General features: G+C 40.6%; 1 protein-coding gene and 1 pseudogene across 5 annotated transcripts in view; one reads left to right on the forward strand and one right to left on the reverse strand.

Moving 5' to 3' along the window:
- The window catches only part of LOC149263138 (MADS-box protein JOINTLESS-like), a 459,590-nt gene that overhangs the window by 57,891 nt on the left and 382,245 nt on the right, over positions 1 to 19,454 (forward strand). The gene's annotated exons all lie outside the window — the stretch shown is intronic.
- On the reverse strand, positions 17,595 to 17,949 carry LOC149263139 (10 kDa chaperonin, mitochondrial pseudogene; annotated as a pseudogene).

The raw sequence follows: 19,454 nt of genomic DNA on the forward strand, positions 1-19,454 counted from the left end.
ACATTACAGATATCATAAAATACCAATTCTTTCCTATCGGTATGTACAAGACCAATGGATATGATGGCACCACTTCAAGTAGAGGTAGGGGCAGAGTGTACAAAAGTACACCACTAAATTTAGGAAGTTAGTCATCATGCTAGCATCTCTCCCAAGAGCCCAAATGTAATCCTTAATTATCTATGGGATATACACAACCATGCAAGGGATGTTGTTCAAGCCATGAACAATGGATGATGGTTAGGTAAAAACATAGTACTTGGAAAACATAGGCCAAAAGAAGAATTGCAATCAAGAGGTTTGAAATAGAAAAAGAACTAGGAAGCTCTCAAGGAAAGGAAGAAGAAGTGAGAAGGTGGAAAGTATAAGGAGATTAGGACCACTACACATCAGTACAAGGATTCTATTAATCACTAGAATAATGTCAACATTGTATAGGAGAAGTGTAGGAAATCACATCTAGATCTAAACCAAAAGAGCTAGAGGAAGCATGGGAAGAAAAAGAATCTTATCATGACATATTCAAGCAATTAGGTGGAAAGTAGCTACAACATGGACAGTAAAATTGTTCATATCTTGATGTAGAATGTGGAAAATCTAATTATCCTTAATCATTAGGAATAGAAGGAATTGATTAAAGTCTTCCACATTAAGATACAAGTAAAGAAGGCTAAGATTGATGCCCTATTCGACTCAAGTCCATAGGATAATATCATAGCAATGGACATCATTATCAAACTTGGGTTGGAGGTTTGAGATCATTACTATAACCTATATCCATTCAGATGGGTAAATAAAGATGCATAAATTAAGGTAATATAATAGTGTAGGATAAAATTTGTTGTCAATGTTGATTTTATTAATGAAGTGTTGGCATTATGATACAGGTGTTGTCCTTGATGGAAACTCATATATGATGTATGATGGTAGTTCACAGTCCAGAGATTGAAGAAAGAGAATGTTTTAAGAAGTATACACTAGTTCACCTAGTCAAAATTGCGTATACAAGTGGGTAAACAAAAAAAATAGAGCGTATACATATGCACACACTTTCAAAGAAGGAAAAACACGTATGGGATGGAAAATTAAGGTTAATGAATACCCAGGCGTTATAGACATTTTTGGGCACTGCAACCCCAATCAAACATGTCCATAAACCAAGGGCCCCTAAGTCCCTAAAAATGTTGTTCCATACCCTAAAAGAATAAGGTCAGCTGATTACATCATCTCCCAAAAGTTCTCCACAAGGATCTGCTCAGAACTGGTCAAAACTGGACCATACAGACTGCCCAGTGCAGAGGGTGCGATGCATCTCACCTGCCCAATGAAAAGGGTGCGATGCATACTGAAAATCCCTTCTGTAGGGTGCGATGGGCGAGAGTGGACAAATGGCAGAGACAGTTTGCAAGGTGGATGATCATAGAATCTTCCAGAAACTTCTCCTATGACACTTGCCTCTCTGAATTTGCCCAGGGATGAGTAGGAGATCATCAACCTCCAAGTGGAATCAAGAACTATCAGAGAGAGGACACTAATCAAAATCCCAGAAGCTGACTCACCCCCCTGCAATCATCTATATATGGATCCCTCATCCCAGAGATCCAGAGGCTGGAATTAGGTATCTTGTAAGGAAGTGATGTTGGTTTCTTGGTGGAATATCATAGTGTTTGGTGATCTAAGCTTTTCATGAGGTGAAAGAAGGGCTTTCATGCTGGAGGATGACGTTGGGTCAGAACAATTGGTTGTAATCCTCTTTACTATTCTTGATATTAATAAAGCTATTCAAGTTTTCCTCCACATTCTTGTATGTTTGATGATATATGCTTTTGTGTGGTCTATATATATCTGGTCCTATATTGTTTATGATTGTAGATCTCTGTTCTTCGATAGTATTATGCTGCTTTAATTCCACAGGTGCTCTTTGAAGTTGGGTAGACGAAGGAGAAGCAGCAAGGATCTGTCAGAAGGGAGAGGAACCGAGCAAGGAACCAAGCGCAAGACTGAGGTTGGTGTCCTTCATTCCCCTCTTATCTACTTCTCATGAAGGAAAATGAAAGTAGTTTTAGTTTGTTTGTTTCTAAGATAGCTACCAGTCTTAGTGGGACTAGCAGCTCCGAGTGGACACTAGATTTCCCGATAACAAAATGGCGACTCCACTGGGGAGCGAATAGATTGTTTGTTTGTCTATATTTGTTTGTTTTATAAACTTACAAACAGAGCCTGAAGTCAAGCCAGCTAGCCTTCAAATTGCATTTGCTATGCAAGTGCAAAGTAGATCAATGCTGCTTTAGTCTATCTCTGGGTTTTGTTTGTAAACTGAACAATCGATTTGCAAACCTTCTAACTGCGCTAGTGGTGGCTCTAGTAACCTCATTAGATCAACCTCTGTGATTTATATTTACAGAACATCACTTCCTCGTCCTAAATCCCTGAACTGAGCTGCAAACTGTGACCAAGAGCCAAGTAAAGTCTCATCCTGGTACCATCGCACCCTCTCTTCAAGGAAGTCTGTATGCATCGCACCTCCCATGTGTAGTAGGTGGGATGCATACTGGATTCCCTATGTTACAGGTGTGATGATCAGAAAAGGCTAATTTTGCCTCCAGGTTTTGGTTTTTCTTCACTCTTTTCAGCTCTATTCAGGAATTTTGTTGTCTGTGATTAGTATACCACTATGGAAACTCCCTTCCTTTCCATCATTCCGCCTCCATTATGCAAAGAACTGTGAATGTTTTTATGTATTGTGTGCCATTTTTAGTTCTCTTTTACAAAGAAGTAGCATAATCAAACTGTCATCTTCTGATTTGAAAGTGTCGCAAGTGTCATTTTCAGTCAAATAAAAGATTTCTATTGTTCTTGACGATCGATTATACGGTTACTCTTGTATTTGATTTGAATTAGTAGTTTTTCAAGTGTTGAAAGGAGTTTTCAATTCAAAATAGCAAAGGGTCGTCATTATCTTCCTTTCGTTTTTGAAAAGAAATTTGTTAGTACTGTTGCTTTGAAAAGATAATTCAGATTTGTACTTAGCATTCTTCTTGTCGTTCACACATTAAGAAAGATGAAAACAAATACATGCATGTGCATTTGCATTTAGACTGCTTGTTGGTTTGATTCAGGACAGTTCATCTAGTGTGTGCTCTCTGCTCTATGTTGAAAGAATATCGTCTCTCTTTCTTTAGTAGCTAGGATTTTCATTGCAAAAAGAAGATTAAAATATTGTTTATCATCTTAGATTGCATTTTAGGAATTGTATATCTACATCACGTGGTGAACCTGAAAGACAAATTTCTTAAGAAAGATCACCTGTAAAATAAATTCAATGAACGTAAAAATGCTTTGGAACCTAATGCACAACATCTAGAAGTCTAGGCTAGAGACGTATTCCGGCGTCGTAAAGCCTGGTAACTGTCGCTTTCACTGTTGGTTGGGTGATTCCTCCTCTTTGAGACGACAAGTGCCTGTACGGACTTGTGCTCCCACGTACCGTCAAGTATATATTGGGAGACCACAATAGGCTATATCCTTTATCCATAAGAAGCCGTGTCTGCCGCCCTATCGATCGCAATGCACTGAACATAGCATTCGGGAAGATTGACTGCCGTACCATAAAAAGTATTTTGCAGTTTTGCGATTGGTTTGGTAATCCCTCTGTCTAGATTTCTAGAGTAGTCTCTTTCGTTCCTTTTCAGACTCCTTAAAGGAAAAGGTCCATCTAAGTACTTGTCACTTTAGGCTCATTAAAAATAGAAGGCGACTAGAGTCATCTTTTGTTTTTTCTCGACTCTTAAAAATTGAAAAAACAAGTTGTGTCAAAGCGTCTAAAATTCATTTAATTCGGAAACATTTTCCCCTTTATTTTTAGTTGATCGAGTAATCCGCAATCGTGGAAGAAAGTCAATTGAAACCCCGTCGTTTGCGGAGACTTACGAGTCAATCGTCTTTGTCCTCATAATCAAAACTATTCCGAGCAAAGCGAACTCGTTTAACCGGCTCAAAATCCCCTGGTCTGGTTGGGACAAGTGTTCCGACACCCTCGGAGACTCCGGTTACTCCAAACATTTCTGGTACCCCTGCCTTTACAGAAGAAGTTCCGCAACCACTAGAGGACAGTAGAACTGATCCTAGTATACCTGAACCAGCTCCATCTATAGCTGATTCGGAAGGTGTTGTTCCCCAAACATCAGTCACTGCAGAATCTATACCTTCTTCGGCACCGGAAATATTTTATGGACCTGACAGTCTACCTCTTCCACCTGGTTTGATTGCTATAGAAGAGATTGTGGAGGATCCACCATCTAGTACTCCATTGCATTTTGGAGTTGGGATCACTCTATATCCTTCTTCATCAGAAATTAGTCTACCGTTATTGGAAGTTCCTGTAGAATCGCTAGGAAACCTTTTGAATAGACTAGATATGTTTGAACAACTGTCAACATCTAGGGCTGTGTCATCTGACATAGCAGTGGCAGAACTGCCTGCTGCCACTCCGACAATGTTCGCGGGCGTACCATCTGTCGCAACTAGCTCTCAATCACTGGATGGAATCCGTCCGCTGTTTCGACAGTATGGTCTGTTCCTGTTTGTTCATCCAGAATAATATCTGGAATCTCTTATGTTGAGTCTCAGCAAATTGATCCTTCGCAGTGTCAATTTGGGCAGTCCGGTCTTCAAAGGAAAATCATTCCATTAAGCACCGGACTACTGCCATATGGGGGGCAATATGCCTTTCATTGTCTCCTCCGGGAGGTCAAACATACGAGGGTTCACAACAGAATTCAGGTTATGCTGGAATTACATCTAGTGGTTGGATACTAATACTGCCTCAACAACCAAGAGTTGTATACTCAATGCAACAAAGTATGCCTATGTCAAATATCCCCACTACACCGGCTATTGTGACGGTGTCGCAAGTACAAGCGTTACCTATTGTATGCCAACCTCAAGTCTCTCAGGTCGCAATCCAACAGCCCCTTGTACCTCCGACGCCACCACAATCATCGGTCAGTGTCTCCTTAACTAGAGTGACCCAGGCTCAAACGGGTACCATTACCCCCCATCTCAGTCAAACAGCCAGTATTGGACAACAGCACATGGTCTCACAACCATGGTTGGTGCAATATCAACAACCACAATTCCAACAAGTTTACCAAGGAACTGAGCACCAAGTCTTTGCAACTAATGGGCAGTCGTATATTCAAAACGAACAAAATCAACCATTTCACAATGGTTATGCCCATCAACCTTATCAAAGTTATCAGCATCAAATGCACTATGTTGGTATGCAAAGACCCACTGCTCAGGCAATCCCATCTTATCCTGGGTATGCTTCGCCGAACCTGAATCAACAGTTGCCCTTCGTGGCAACTTTAGAGTTACCGGATCTAAACCGGCTAATAAACGATCCAATCGCTTACGCCCCTTGGTGGCCAGTGATTCCTCATAAACTTCCATCATATATTCCTAAATTTAATGGAAATCCGGGTGAAGATCCGTCGAATCATGTGATGACCTTTCATCTATGGTGTTCATCTAACACTCTAAACGATGATTCGATCAGGCTTCACCTTTTTCAGCGAACGTTAACTGGTCCGGTAGCAAAATGGTATATCGAATTGCCTAGAGCTTTGTTTGATAACTTCAGTACCCTAGCCACAACATTTTTAACCCATTTTCAGCTACCCATAAGGTACGAAATGGGAACAGAGCTTCTTACTGATTTCAAGCAAACAACGACCATTCACATATCCGATCATATTCATGAGTGGCGACGTCATCGTAGAATGGTAAAAACATATGTTCCTGATAAGCTGTTGGCTAAATGGTTTATTAATTCGTTGTTACCTTCTATTACAGAAGATGTGGCAAAGGGAGGAGTCGTCACTGAAGAGTAAGTAATTGCTCGTGCGCAATATTGAGACTTGATCTATACTCAGTCTAGCACGCTCTATGATAAAATCCTTGATGCTCCTAGACCGGAATTTTCCGTTCCTCCCTCTCCTAAATCAAACAAAGACTCTCATGCTGGGGACGGTGTGATAGGAACGACCAGCACGAAAACCGTAAAGGCTAAGTCGAAGAAGGCCCGTACAGTTTCAGGTCAAAATGCAAATGAATAACTTCTCACCTCGGAAGTAAATGCCGCATCGAATAACAAAGGCAAAGAAACCAAGCAACCAGGAGGCAAGAAGAAAAAGAAAGGGAAGAAGAAGAAACAGGAGGAGTCGTCCCCTGAAAAATCTTCTGCAAACCCTTCTAGAGATAGGAAACCAAATTGTCCATGCCTTATATGTGATGATGATCATTGGACAAGAGAGTGTCCATATAAAGCTGAGCTTAGAAAATTCTTCAAGGATTCAAAAACCTCGGCAGTATTGACTGATCCGTTTCCAAATCCAGGAGAAAATCTAGTTGCTAGTGATAATGCTTCCCTGTCCCAAGTGCTAATGTTGTCGGTTTCGAAGCAACAAAACGATGCTTTCATATCGACAAGGAATAAAGATTACGAGAATCCATAGTTGTCGGAAAACAAGGCCAATGATCGACCCAGTAGTTTGACAACAACTTCGACCGAAGTTGTGCCACCCATCATTCCTGAACTAACGATAAAGCCGCCAAAGGGAGTAGTACACAAATCGACATTTAATCCTCGTGCCAGAGCAGCACAACATTATAATATAGTGGAGGATCTGGCCCAATCGCCATCTGCTATGTCGACACTTGAGGTACTGCAAAATTGCCCCTCTCAAAAGCAGGCTTTATTATCAGCGATAGGTGGGATTGACCCAATAGATTCCAATCTTGTGTCCTTTAATCACAAAGGATATGACCCTTAGTTACCAACTCAACTAGCTTTCCTTATTCAAGTGAAAGCCCTCAACAAAACTGTTCATCGAACAATTATTGATGAGGGGGCATCTACATGTATTATGTCAATGAGTTGCTGGAAAACTTTAGGATCTCCACCCTTGTCGCAATCGTCAATGACGTTAAAAGCATTTAATGGACGAACATACACTCCATACGGGATTTTAAGTAACTTGCAAGTTGAACTGGGGGGCAAAACAATAGAAATCGATGTTGAAGTTATCGACGGAAACCTCGATTACAACATCCTACTGGGAAGACCCTGGATATATGCTATGGCTGCCGTTGTGTCGACCTAGTTCAGGAAGATTGCATTTCCATTCCAAGGAGGAATTACAATCGTCTACCAACAAAAATTTCTCCCCAACAGTTCACAAGTTACAGGAAGCATTCCGATGATCCATGGAAGCCCTCATTCGCTTCAAAATATTGGAGTAGGCCTACTAAAAGACCCTACATTGATGGGGACTTTTTCCCTACCGCCTCCAAATAATCTGGCGGAAGTGGCCATGGTGGGAACCTGCAACGTGATATCTTCTAGATTTAGAAGATTCCTGAACATTTTGTCAGCATGGATCATCGCCCTAATAGAAATATTGTAGCAATCAATTTTCTTGGCCTAGGGGGCAAACCCAAATCAATGCTCATTGAGTGTTTGGATAGATAGGTCTAAGGAATATGGTACCTCTTCAGATACTTGGTCGCATGTACATTCTACAGATGAAGGAATCATTCAATCAAAGATGATAGGAGAGGCACCATGGGAAGATTACCACCATTGTTCCCATCTTCCGAATTACCACGAAGATTATTCCAGCAACCTTAATCATCCTTCAGTTTTTTATTTTCTATCAAATACTATAAATACGGTGGATTCCAAGGACAGTTATTATCTTATGTCAACCTCGTTAAAAAATGAAACAAGGAGTCATGAGGATAGTTCTTTTACTGTGTCAACCTCATTAAAAAAATGAAACAAATCCCTTTCCAAATCGAATCTTTGATTATGATCTTGTAAAATCCAAGTCGATTCTTTCAAAGATCTCGGAGGTAAACCTTCATTCCAACCACCGTGTTGAATGCAATGAATCTTGGGGGGCATGCACCTCGATTTGCGTTATTGTGCTGGGGGCATGCAAACTTATCACGAGTAGTGTTACCGCAAGGTTCAAGCTCATTAAAAAATAAACCCGCCACGAGCAGTGTTACCACGAGGTTCAAGTTTGTTAAAAAATAAACCCGCCACGAGGAGTTTTTATGTGGAGTTCAAGCTCGTTAAAAATTAAACTTAAGCAATGAGCAAACGTTCCCCCAGAGTTTAAGCTCATTAAAAAATGGACCAATCCCTGGTAAATAACCATTATGAATGCACTATCATCAGCTTTTGAGCCCTGGTCGTGTTCTTACCATCACCCGCACTCTGTTTTAGCCGATCATTCACCTCCATTTGATTGTTTACCCCTTTTTGAGGAACAAATGCGAAGAGTGATCCTGTTAGCCATCCTTGTGACACTTCCGTGATTGGAAAATTCCAAACCTTACCTGGAATCAGTTGCTACCCGAGATTATCACTCGTTCCTCAAAAAACGAGTCTCCTTTAAGCTCTTTTCACCTGACTCGTAAAATATGAAAAGATTGCTGAGCAATTGGCCTCTCCAGCTCGTTAAAGCTACCAGAAGTGCTATCCCTCTTCTAGATTTTAATATTTTTGGACCTGAGGGATTATTACACAAAAAGATTGAGCGCTTGTTTTGTTTGGCTCGTTAAAATTACCGAAAATTCATCTCTTTCATATAATTTTATACTTTTTCAGACTTAAGGGATTATATGACGAAAAAGGATTATTGGAGTTTCCTTTACGTCCCTTTCAGTCTCTCTAAAATTGAAAAGGAACAAGTTATCTTTGTCGTTAAACTCGTTAAAACTGAATAGTGACAAACTTGTCCATACAGACAAGAATGAGTTTCACTGTCGCTAGGCGCGTTAAAACATAGCGACGGGTTTGCTCGAAGGGAAAATTATAGAACAAGCATATGTTATCCTCCTCAAGCTTGACAAAAATAAAGAGGTACTGATCAGCAATGACTGGGGAAAAATTGGGAAGAAAACTTGAAGAAACTTTATTGGTAGCAAGTCGCTCTTGAACATGACACTTTCACTCCGCATCCGAGTCAGGTTGGGTTGTTCCGTTCACTGGTCATATCACCATTGGTCCATCACACCATCCATATTTGGGGTTAACGCTATCAATCCATGTCAGTGTTGCCGGTATGTTCAAGAGAATCATTCAGAGAATTCACCTGTGTCTCATCCGCTGAAATACATTCACGCTCCATTCTTTCATGACCACCACCTTGAACCCTGTATAATCAGATCATTTTCGCCTCCAAAATCATTTACTCCGTTTCGTTACATAGATGTGGGATTCATTAAGGCCCTCCTACGACGGGTCGCTTCTTGTCGACATCAGCTCATTATCCAAGAAGTCGACTTAGGAACAACCCTTTCAGTACTTTGAAGCTTTCATGCCTCAATGGAAAGTTTCTCACTTCCGGTGACAGGTTTACATCAATGGCCTTCGACCGAAATATTTTTTGTGGTGTTCGACGCCAAGTCCCTTTTCACACCACACAAAGTGTACTATAGTACCTTGAGGGTCATCATCATTATCGGTGATTCCTCTCGCGCCTGTTAACAAGTTACATCATTCGCTGGTAATCAGGTGATGTCTTTCCATGTTCGACTCCAGAACATCTTTCACATGGATCGACTTGTACTCCGAGTGAAGATTGAACGAGTTTGAAGACCCTGGATCTAGTTTCATCCATCCGGGCTGCGATATATTCAGGAAAATAAAAACATCAAATGTACATTGTTGCTGCACAGATGATCATCCGAATCAAAGGATGATGACTCTATCAGAATCATCAGTCTCCCGCATAGACGGTTGTCTGTCTTATGTACATGAAAATGAATTTATAAAGCTGAGAATGGGAATGCCCGCCTCAGCTAGATCATGAAAAATATTATGAAGATAATGTATTGTATTGCATCTTATTATAGGTCGCCTTCCAGCTCGAAAAAACTTCGGATCCTCATGATAAAGCATTTCACCCGACATCAAAAGATTAACGACCTCATGCTTTAGGGGGCAACCGTTATAGAAATTTTTGGGCACTGCAACCCCAATCAAACATGTCCATAAACCAAGGGCTCCTAAGTCCCTAAAAGTGTTGTTCCATACCCTAAAAGAACAAGGTCAGCTGATTACATCATCTCCCAAAAGTTCTCCACAAGAATCTGCTCAGAACTGGTCAAAACTGGACCATACAGACTGTCCAGTGCAGAGGGTGCGATGCATCTCACCTTCCCAGTGAAAAGGGTGCGATGCATACTGAAAAGCCCTTCTGTAGGGTGCGATGGGCGAGAGTGGAAAAATGGCAGAGACAATTTGCGAGGTGGATGATCATAGAATCTTTCAGAAACTTCTCCTATGACACTTGCCTCTCTGAATTCGCCCAGGGATGAGTAGGAGATCATCAACCTCCAAGTGGAATCAAGAACTATCAGAGAGAGGAAACTAATCAAAATCCCAGAAGCTGACTCACCCCCTGCAATCATCTATATATGGATCCCTCATCCCAGAGATCCAGAGGCTGGAATTAGGGATCTTGTAAGGAAGTGATGTTGGTTTCTTGGTGGAATATCATAGTGTTTGGTGATCTAAGCTTTTCATGAGGTGAAAGAAGGGCTTTCATGCTAGAGGATGACGTTGGGTCAGAAAAATTGGTTGTAATCCTCTTTGCTATTCTTGATATTAATAAAGCTATTCAAGTTTTCCTCCACATTCTTGCATGTTTGATGATATATGATTTTGTGTGGTCAATATATATCTGGTCCTATATTGTTTATGATTGTAGATCTCTATTCTTTGATAGTATTATGCTGCTTTAATTCCACAGGTTCTCTTTGAAGCTGGGTAGACGAAGGAGAAGTGGAAAGGATCTGCCAGAAGGGAGAGGAACCGAGCAAGGAACCAAGCACAAGATTGAGGTTGGTGTCCTTCATTCCCCTCTTATCTACTTCTCATAAAGGAAAATGAAAGTAGTTTTAGTTTGTTTGTTTCTAAGATAGCTACCAGTCTTAGTGGGACTAGCAGCTCCGAGTGGACACTAGATTTCCCGATAACACCAGGGTTCCTACCATGGTATTGACCCATGGTAAAGAATACCAGCAACATAACTATGGTTTTGGTCCGAGGTATTGAAAAAGGATCTAAGTATATAGGAAGGAGAAGATCAAAGGGATAAGAATGCAAGTAATGAATATCTTATGAAGAGTTAGATCAAAAGAAAATATGAATGTTATGGATTTTCGATGCTTTTCTTGATCTGAACTAAGTATGCACATGAGTATTTGATGATGGACGAGATCCAATAATGGATCAGGATCGTGAGACCTGAAATGACTTATCATTATGTGATCTAATAATGGATAGGCTAGATCTAAGTGCTAACGCATGTTTTATACTTTAAATGTTATGATTTGAGTATGTCTAAAGTCTGGAGTAGATGCGAAGTTATGAATTATTATTTGCAGATATATATGCTGGTTCACCTTGGTGAAGGCGCGTATACACGTTGGTTTTGCACTTCTAAGTAGCGTATACATTCTGAAATATGATGTGTGAAGTTGCAGTTGGTTATGGTTGTTGATGCAGAGTTCTGGGTTCAGCTCTGTGTTCTGGTAACAGTGATCTAATTGTTCAAATTGATTGATTGTGATTTACTTCAGAGTTGATGGGTTTCAGTGATTGGTTGTATTGTAGTGGTGACTTATTTTGAGTTGCAATGTTACTGATGGGTCTAGTATGAAAATTGGATGAAACGTGGCCTTCATATTGTGTTTTGTGTACCAAGAGTATCCAGTCTGAAAATTTATGAAATGTTGTCACTAGAGGAAGAGTGAAGGTGGTAGCCTTCTGTAGGCCGACGTTTACGTACTAGTAAACATATTTGCCAGTACAAGAGCCAAGAGGTTGGAGCCTCCTTCCATTAGCATCTGGAGAATGAGTGAAGGTTGGAACTTTCTGTAGGCTACTACCTACGTACTGGTAAACATATCAGCGAGTACAAGAGCTAGGGGGTTGTAGCTCTTTTCAAGTAGAAGCTGGAGAAGGAGAGAAGGTTGTAGCCTTCTGCAGGTGGCTGCCTGAATACTGGTACGAGTATGCACCAGTACAAGATTGTAAACAAGTTTTTCTTATTTTGAAAGAAGATAGAGACGACATCAATAGGTGGTTTTTATCCTTCATTGGGTTTCCACCTTAAATCTTGGTGTTCATGTGTGTTGCTTATGTGTGATGGTTTATTCCATTATTACTGCACAGGTTTAAAGATCAACATGGCTAGTACCGATGCATTGATTAAAGATCAACATATGATGAATTAACTGAATCATAAGTTCACTGGATATACGCTGGTTGCCTTAAGAACACTGGTTTCCTTAAATATAAGAAGGGAAATATAACAAGTTTTCTAACATGCTTTCATGGCCACACACATAAAAGAATATAGCTTTAGAAACCTTTATGCACATGGAGCCTTTCACCCATGATGCATATAGAGAGGCATATACATAGGATAAGGACTTCAAGGAGGTGTTTCAAAAATTGAAAAGTTAGAGTCATATAAATGATGGTGATGAACAATTGAATATTGTCTCTGTAATGTGTTACTCTATATGATGGATAAGATCTGTGTTTCTTAAGACAACTGACTATAGCTAATTAGAGAAGCTCACACCTATAAGGTTGTAGGCCATTTTGGTATAGGGATTACGTTGGACAACTCACAAAGGTATGTGTATTGGCCTATAATGCAAGAAAATGTAGAAAGGTTCATTAGAGTATGCATGCTTTGTTGTACTAGCAAGCCTAGTAATAGGAAAAAAGGTCTATACCATCCCTTGCATATACCTACTTGTCTTTGCGAAAGAAGTTCCATGGAATTTATGGAATCTTTACCAACAACAAAGAAGGGACATGACTCCCTGTTCATGGTAGTTGATATGTTTAGCAAGATGTGGATTCCCATGCCTTTTAAAAATACCACCATATACAGAGAAGCAATTAAATTGTTCTTTGAATAGATCTAGGTGCACATTAGGAGACCAAGGAACATCGTGTCAGATTGGAATACTAGATTTCTCTATGCATTTGGGAATACATTATGGGAGAAGATGTAAATGAATTTAAATAGATCTATACCACTCCATCCACAGATAATTGGAAAAATAGAATCAGTCAATCACACTTTAGTACAACCTTTGGGGGGTTACAATTAGAAACACCCAAAGACATAGGATGAAATTTTGGTATTGTTGTAGTGGCTACAACCACCCTCCAAAATTTTTGCCTGCACTTAATTTCAGAGCCTCCATTGAGAGTTTCACTTGATGACTGCACACACTCGGGTTAACTCCATGAACTCGTGTGAGTCTTAGCATTTGCCTTGCTTATTCATTTCACCAAGTCTTGCATGTTGATTTCAAAGTCATGCTTGCAACCATTGTTCTGGTTATGATCAAAGTCTTCGCTTTGTGTGTACTTGTTGTGTTCACTATGAAAGCATCTATCGTGCTCACACATGGAGTCACATCCACTGTTGCACAAGCGTCGTCATGGTCGATCAACGATCAATCATGATTGTCGCACTTGTTGCTTGCACCATCAGTAAGTCATGTCTAACATGTGTTTCTAGATGGTTTGAGTTGTCACGTCGTCAAGTCATGTTGGTGTTTGTTTGTAAGATCACATTTTCATCTTTCACTCGTTCACACACTTAATCAATCGGCTCAGTTCTGACGACTAGACTTCCCTCTGACAGCCGGACCATCGCCCCACCATCGACTCGATCGAATGTCACCTAGAACAACGCAAAAGCCCCAAGAAAGTCTTTTCAAGGTGCACTTCCCGCAAGAAATTCAATCAACCTTCATGCTGGCCACCCGAAGTGTCAGACCCGACAACCACCCCGAGACCAACTCCCCTCAAACATTGCGCAGAGGCTGCTGATCTTGTCTATTTTGGTAATTGAAGAAATTGCGCAGACAGGCCGGACAAACACCACGTGCCCATCCCTGTCTCCCTCAAAACATTGTGCAGTGTTTCCAGTCAGTCCTCTCGACAGTCGATCGACTGCTCATCTAGGAAATTGTGCAATTTTCCTGAGTAGGCCCTCTCCTGCCGAACAGTTCACTGAGCTCAAAAATTGCGTAGAGATGAGCAGCAGGCCGGCCTCCCAGCCTCAGAGCAACTTCTCTCGCCAACAGCACCCAACACTAGACTGCCAGTTCCCTCCAGGAATTGCGGAGTTTTTGCTGCCGAGCTCCCAACAGCTGACTGCCAGTTCCCCTTGGGAATTGCAAATTTTCCACTGCGAGTGACCCAGCAACCAACTGTTAGTTCCCTCCTTTAATTGCACAATTTTGGCTGCTAGGATCTCGACCAAATCCTCCAAAAAACTGCGCAATTTCTTCTTGCTGATCCTCCATGTAGCCTGACCTGTTCCTCTAGAAAATTACACAAAATTTACTGTCAAGCCCTTGCTGCCCACTCATTCCGAAAAATGCACATATTCTGTCTGCCTTGCCTTCCTGCAGCACAAATTATCCCTCCCAAAATTTCTGCAGTTTTGCCTTCCAGCCTAGCCAGACCTCGTGGACACTCACTGTCAACTTGAATTGACCATCTTCATCACACAGTGACTCTTGCGCAATTTTCATCAGCAGTGCCCAGAGCCATCATCCCACCTCACAACCTTTCTACCTCTCCTAGTCACCTGCATCCGAAATGATCATGTGTCATGGTAGACTAGGAGGTTTCTAGATTTGATGTCCTCTCGTCATGAGTTGGTGCAGGTACAGGTACACCAACAAACATGGCGTGACAGCGAACGGGATGAACAAAGGGAGCACATGCAGAAGGACAGATTCACCACTTGATGAACAAACGATGCATGCGAAGAGATGTGCTCGCGAATGAATGATCATGCAAAGATGTGTTCGTGGAAGGACAGACACACAAACATGCAAGATGTTCTCACGGATGGACGAACGGTCGAATAGACGAGCATGCACCTTTCATGAACAGATGAGCCTGTCAAGCCTTCCAACATATAAGAAAGGAGCAACATGCTAAAGCAACATCAAGTGAACCAACAACCATCGAAGACTCCGCCACACACTTTTCCATGTAGAGGTGAATCTGTGATACGCCATGAAAACATCCGTCACCTAGCAGCACTGCAACCTTACATGCACTCCAGCAGTAGCATGAATGTACCAGCACTATCATGCCGAGTCATGTCATGAGTCATGTTGTCCACATCTCCACTGTGGGCCATGTTGTCAAATCAATGTAATGTAATGTGGAAGTCCAAGAGACCCACTTGTTATACAAAGAGCCATGTAAAGTTGACAAGTCATGGAAGTCAAACAGTCATGAGGGTAATCAAACAGCCACAAGGGTCAATTTCACCCTTAGCTATAAATACCCCCTCATTTGTACATGCAAAGGACTTTTAACCTCAGCTCTTCCCACATAGCTAGAGTGTTTGTAATATTTTATTTTAAGAGTAAGTAGTGGCTCCAACATCCCGTGCTTGGGGTTAGTGATGTATGGTGTAACGACGTGTCTTGGAACATTCACTTATTTCAAAAGCCTCCTAACAGGCCAGCACGCTTTCTCACATGTATTGTAAGTGTTGTAAGACTGATCTTGAACACTTGTAATGCATGTTGCTTTAACCTGTGTTGAACACTTGAACTTATTTAACTTGTTGTAATACATAATTTGTTAATGAAAATGTGTTGTATATGTTGTTAACGTTGTCTCGCTCGTGGTGGCTACCCACCTGGACAACAGACAAACCTTTCACATAAAACTTGTTGTAGTAACCATTACACTTGTATGTGTTATCTTACCTTGTATGTTGTGACTATCGCATTTGTGTGGACTGCTCCTCCGGAAGCTGTGCCTTCCTGTTGTATTGTGTGTTCCTAGCCAAGTTGGGACTTCATCCCAACCAACTTGAGACTCATTCCCACCCTCTCCCTCTACAGTGAAAGAACCATTGACAAAAGTACACTAGCATTCACTAGGCACGTGAACGTCACTTCTTGAAGACAAAGCAAACCACTCTCCTGTGCTGACAAGCAAGAGTTGAGGCAAATCCTTAAGACAATGGCAACTGGGCCATCATAACGGATGGGACTCCCACACTAAACGATGTGAGGTCTAGTTGGGACTTCATACTGGGGTGATCCCCTGAATGTTGGCGGGTCCAGCACTGTCAACATGTATATATACAATACTCTTATGATAGAGAAATCAACATTTCTATTGGTAAGTCCCCATTTGAAACAATTTTTATATATTTTCCACCTCTAACTTTAGATGTTGTAAATGGGAAACAAGAAAGAGTGAGGGAATATTTGAAAAGGGATGCTTTAAGAGGAAAAACATATGTTGATAAAATCAAGAAAATACATTTGGAATTATAGGAGACACTAAAGAAATCACATGATTAATACAAGGTTAGGCATGACCAACAAAGAATACAAAATTCATTTATAGTGGGGGATAGAGTATGGTTGTAGCTGAACATGGAGATGATATGGGGTCCTCAAAAAATAACCAAGGAACTATGGTATGGGCCTTTTGCGATATTGGAAAAGGTGGGAAATAATTCCTACATAGCTAGTCTACCCTAATACATGTGCATTTACTTAGTGGTGAATGTGGAAAATCTCTAACTCTATGAGACTTCTATGTTGTATTAGGGAGAGGTGAAGGTCCTACAATCTATATAACATTTAACACCATATTCTTATGCAGAGTTAATATATGATATAGTTAGGAAGAAGAGATTGAGAACTAAAGGATAAGGTGCATGATGACCTTTTGAAAATTTAGTTGAGAGGATAACTTATGAGCAAGGTTAAATGGTACTTGAAGTTAGAGGATAAATCTCCTAACATAATTTAGTAAAATCCTTTCAAGACCAAAATACCTCCAAAATGGGTAGTTATGGTTCATATTAGTTCATTATATTATTTTCATATATATAAATGATTTAGAGTGGAAATTGGAGGAATCAACTTGTAGGAGTAGTTTTATAGGTGGGACCCGATTTAGAAATTTGGGTTTGAAACAATCTAAGACTATTTTCTGTTGACACCTAATCCTTGTGATTGGGTGAATTTATGTAAATAAATAAATTAGAAATATGAACATTGATCAGGAGATGAACTGATTAGTCTCTCCTTCATGTATATAATAAAGACCTACCTGATGGAATAATACAGTCGAATCATTTTTGCTTTATGGAGTTACTGCTTGGCTTGACATGGTATCAGAGCCAGCTCCTTTTTTAGCTCTTATGTCCCTTGTAACTCCCTAGTCTACTCTCCATATAGCTGAGCTGCTCCTCCATATAATTAGCTGCTCCTGACATGGTAGCTGCCCCCTCCATACTGTCCAACGTTGTCCATGCTGTCCTGACTGTCCATAAACGTTTCATAAAAGAAGCGTTGTCCTGACATGGTTTCATAAAAGAAGCACTGTCCTGACATGGTAATTTTAGCACTGTCCATCCACAGTTTTTTTGCTCAGAAAGCGTCCTCTCCACGGTTATTCTCGCTACGGTTTTCCTGTAGGCAAAAACTCAATCCTGCAAAATCCCAAGAATATCATCCTCTCGATACAAGTGGTACTCTTTTTCTGCAAGTTTTACTTCTGTGCCACCATATTCAGGAAGAAGAACATGGTCACCCTCCTTGACACTAACAGGAATAGTGTTTCCATCCTTGCTACGAGAACCAGGCCCAACTGATATGACCTTTCCTAAGTTCAACTTGCCAGTGCTCTCCGGAAGCAAAATGCCACCAGCGGTCTTGCTCGGAGCAACAACTTTCTCTATCAAAACCCTGTTAAGCAAGGGGATAAGCTTCTTCGCCATTGGTTTGATACTGTAAGGGAAGAAACCCTAATAGGCAGAGGCCTTTTATATAGAGACCCTGCAATTGTAAAATTCTTCTACCTCCACCATTACACAGTCAGCGTACACCGAAACAAGCACTCCCTGAGTGCTTTGACCGACGATTTCGCAAACTCGAAGTTCACTGCAGCGCACAACATTCGACGTCTGTGGAGACTTGCATTCGAATGCCATTGTTGTTCATTGTCATTTGTATGCATCTTGAGAGGTGTTAGGCTGCTTGTTTATTAATTCCCCTCCAATTTTTTTATCTCTGTTGTTCATTATCTCCCGTGGGAAATCATCATCTCTGGTATGATCTTTCGAATACAAAAGTTTCGGCTTCAATACAAAGCATCCTCTCTGTTATTTCTTCAGTTACACCATCGTATAAGTGTAGGATATTGTTCTTACGGTTTGGTAAAATGCTGCCATCATTAATATCATCCAATTGAATTATATAATATGTCAGGACTACGTTCTTCGGCCTTTTAGTGGATGCAGTGCTTTATGCTTTTGAGGGTATTTTTTTTGGACTGAGTATACTGTGATATTCTATACTTTAACATTGTGCAGATGAATGCAAATTGATATTTGAGTTTGCTATCCAGTCACATCAGAACTATATTTTTTTTCCATTAAGAGTAAAAGTTTTGCAGCAGAAGTTTTTGCTACAATATGTATTCAATCATATCCATGGTGGGAATAGTTCTCACTAGCAAGGTGAACTATCCTAAATGGTCCCGGATGATAAAACACGCCCTCATTTTCAATGAGTTGTGGAAAGGAGTGTGTGTCGGAGACGGAGACAATGAACCAGTACAACCTACTTTAGACAAAGAGCTCGTCATTTTGGAAAACAAGAACAACAAAGCTTATGCATTAATCGCAGCATCTGTAAATGAAGAGGTGAGTCGCCATATTTCGTCATATTGAACTGCCTTTGAAGCCTTACAAAAACTGAAAGAACTCTGTGACTCACATTCTACACCTGAAGTTGTTCAACTCATGATTAAACTCTTCACTCTTGAACTGCAAAATAATGATCCTCTTGCTCTTGCATCTGAAGTAAAGTCTATGATGCATGATATCAAATCCACTAAGGTTGAATTGGATATTCCTCTTATCGCTTTTGTCAAGGCAATTTATCCTACTTACTCCAATTATCTTGAGTCACTGCAAGCAAATGGAAATCTCAAAGATATAACCTTTGACTCTCTTGTGAAAAAGTTTGCTGAAAGAGAGAAAGCTTTTGGAAAGAAGACTGTCCATGGTAATTTCTAATATGGCCTTGAAACAAATTTTCAAAAATTCGTTGTAGTGTTTGTTTTTCTAATTGAACAAAGAAGAGAGACTCAATACTTGAGTCTTCTAGAAACCTTAGCCATACCAAGTTAGTGTGGAAAGAGATTGCAAGGGATTTTATCATAGGTTTGTCAAAACTGGAAGGGAAAAGTGTGATTATGGTGGTGTTTAGTTGATTGAAATAGTATAGCACTTATTCTTACTATTGTTGGGAAAAAAATTGAGAGGGGGTGAGGGGTGGGA

Source organism: Pinus tabuliformis, chromosome 6, assembly GCF_031772625.1.
Source record: "Pinus tabuliformis cultivar Carrire ecotype Pingquan chromosome 6, CPIR1, whole genome shotgun sequence".
Taxonomy (NCBI): Eukaryota; Viridiplantae; Streptophyta; class Pinopsida; order Pinales; family Pinaceae; genus Pinus; species Pinus tabuliformis.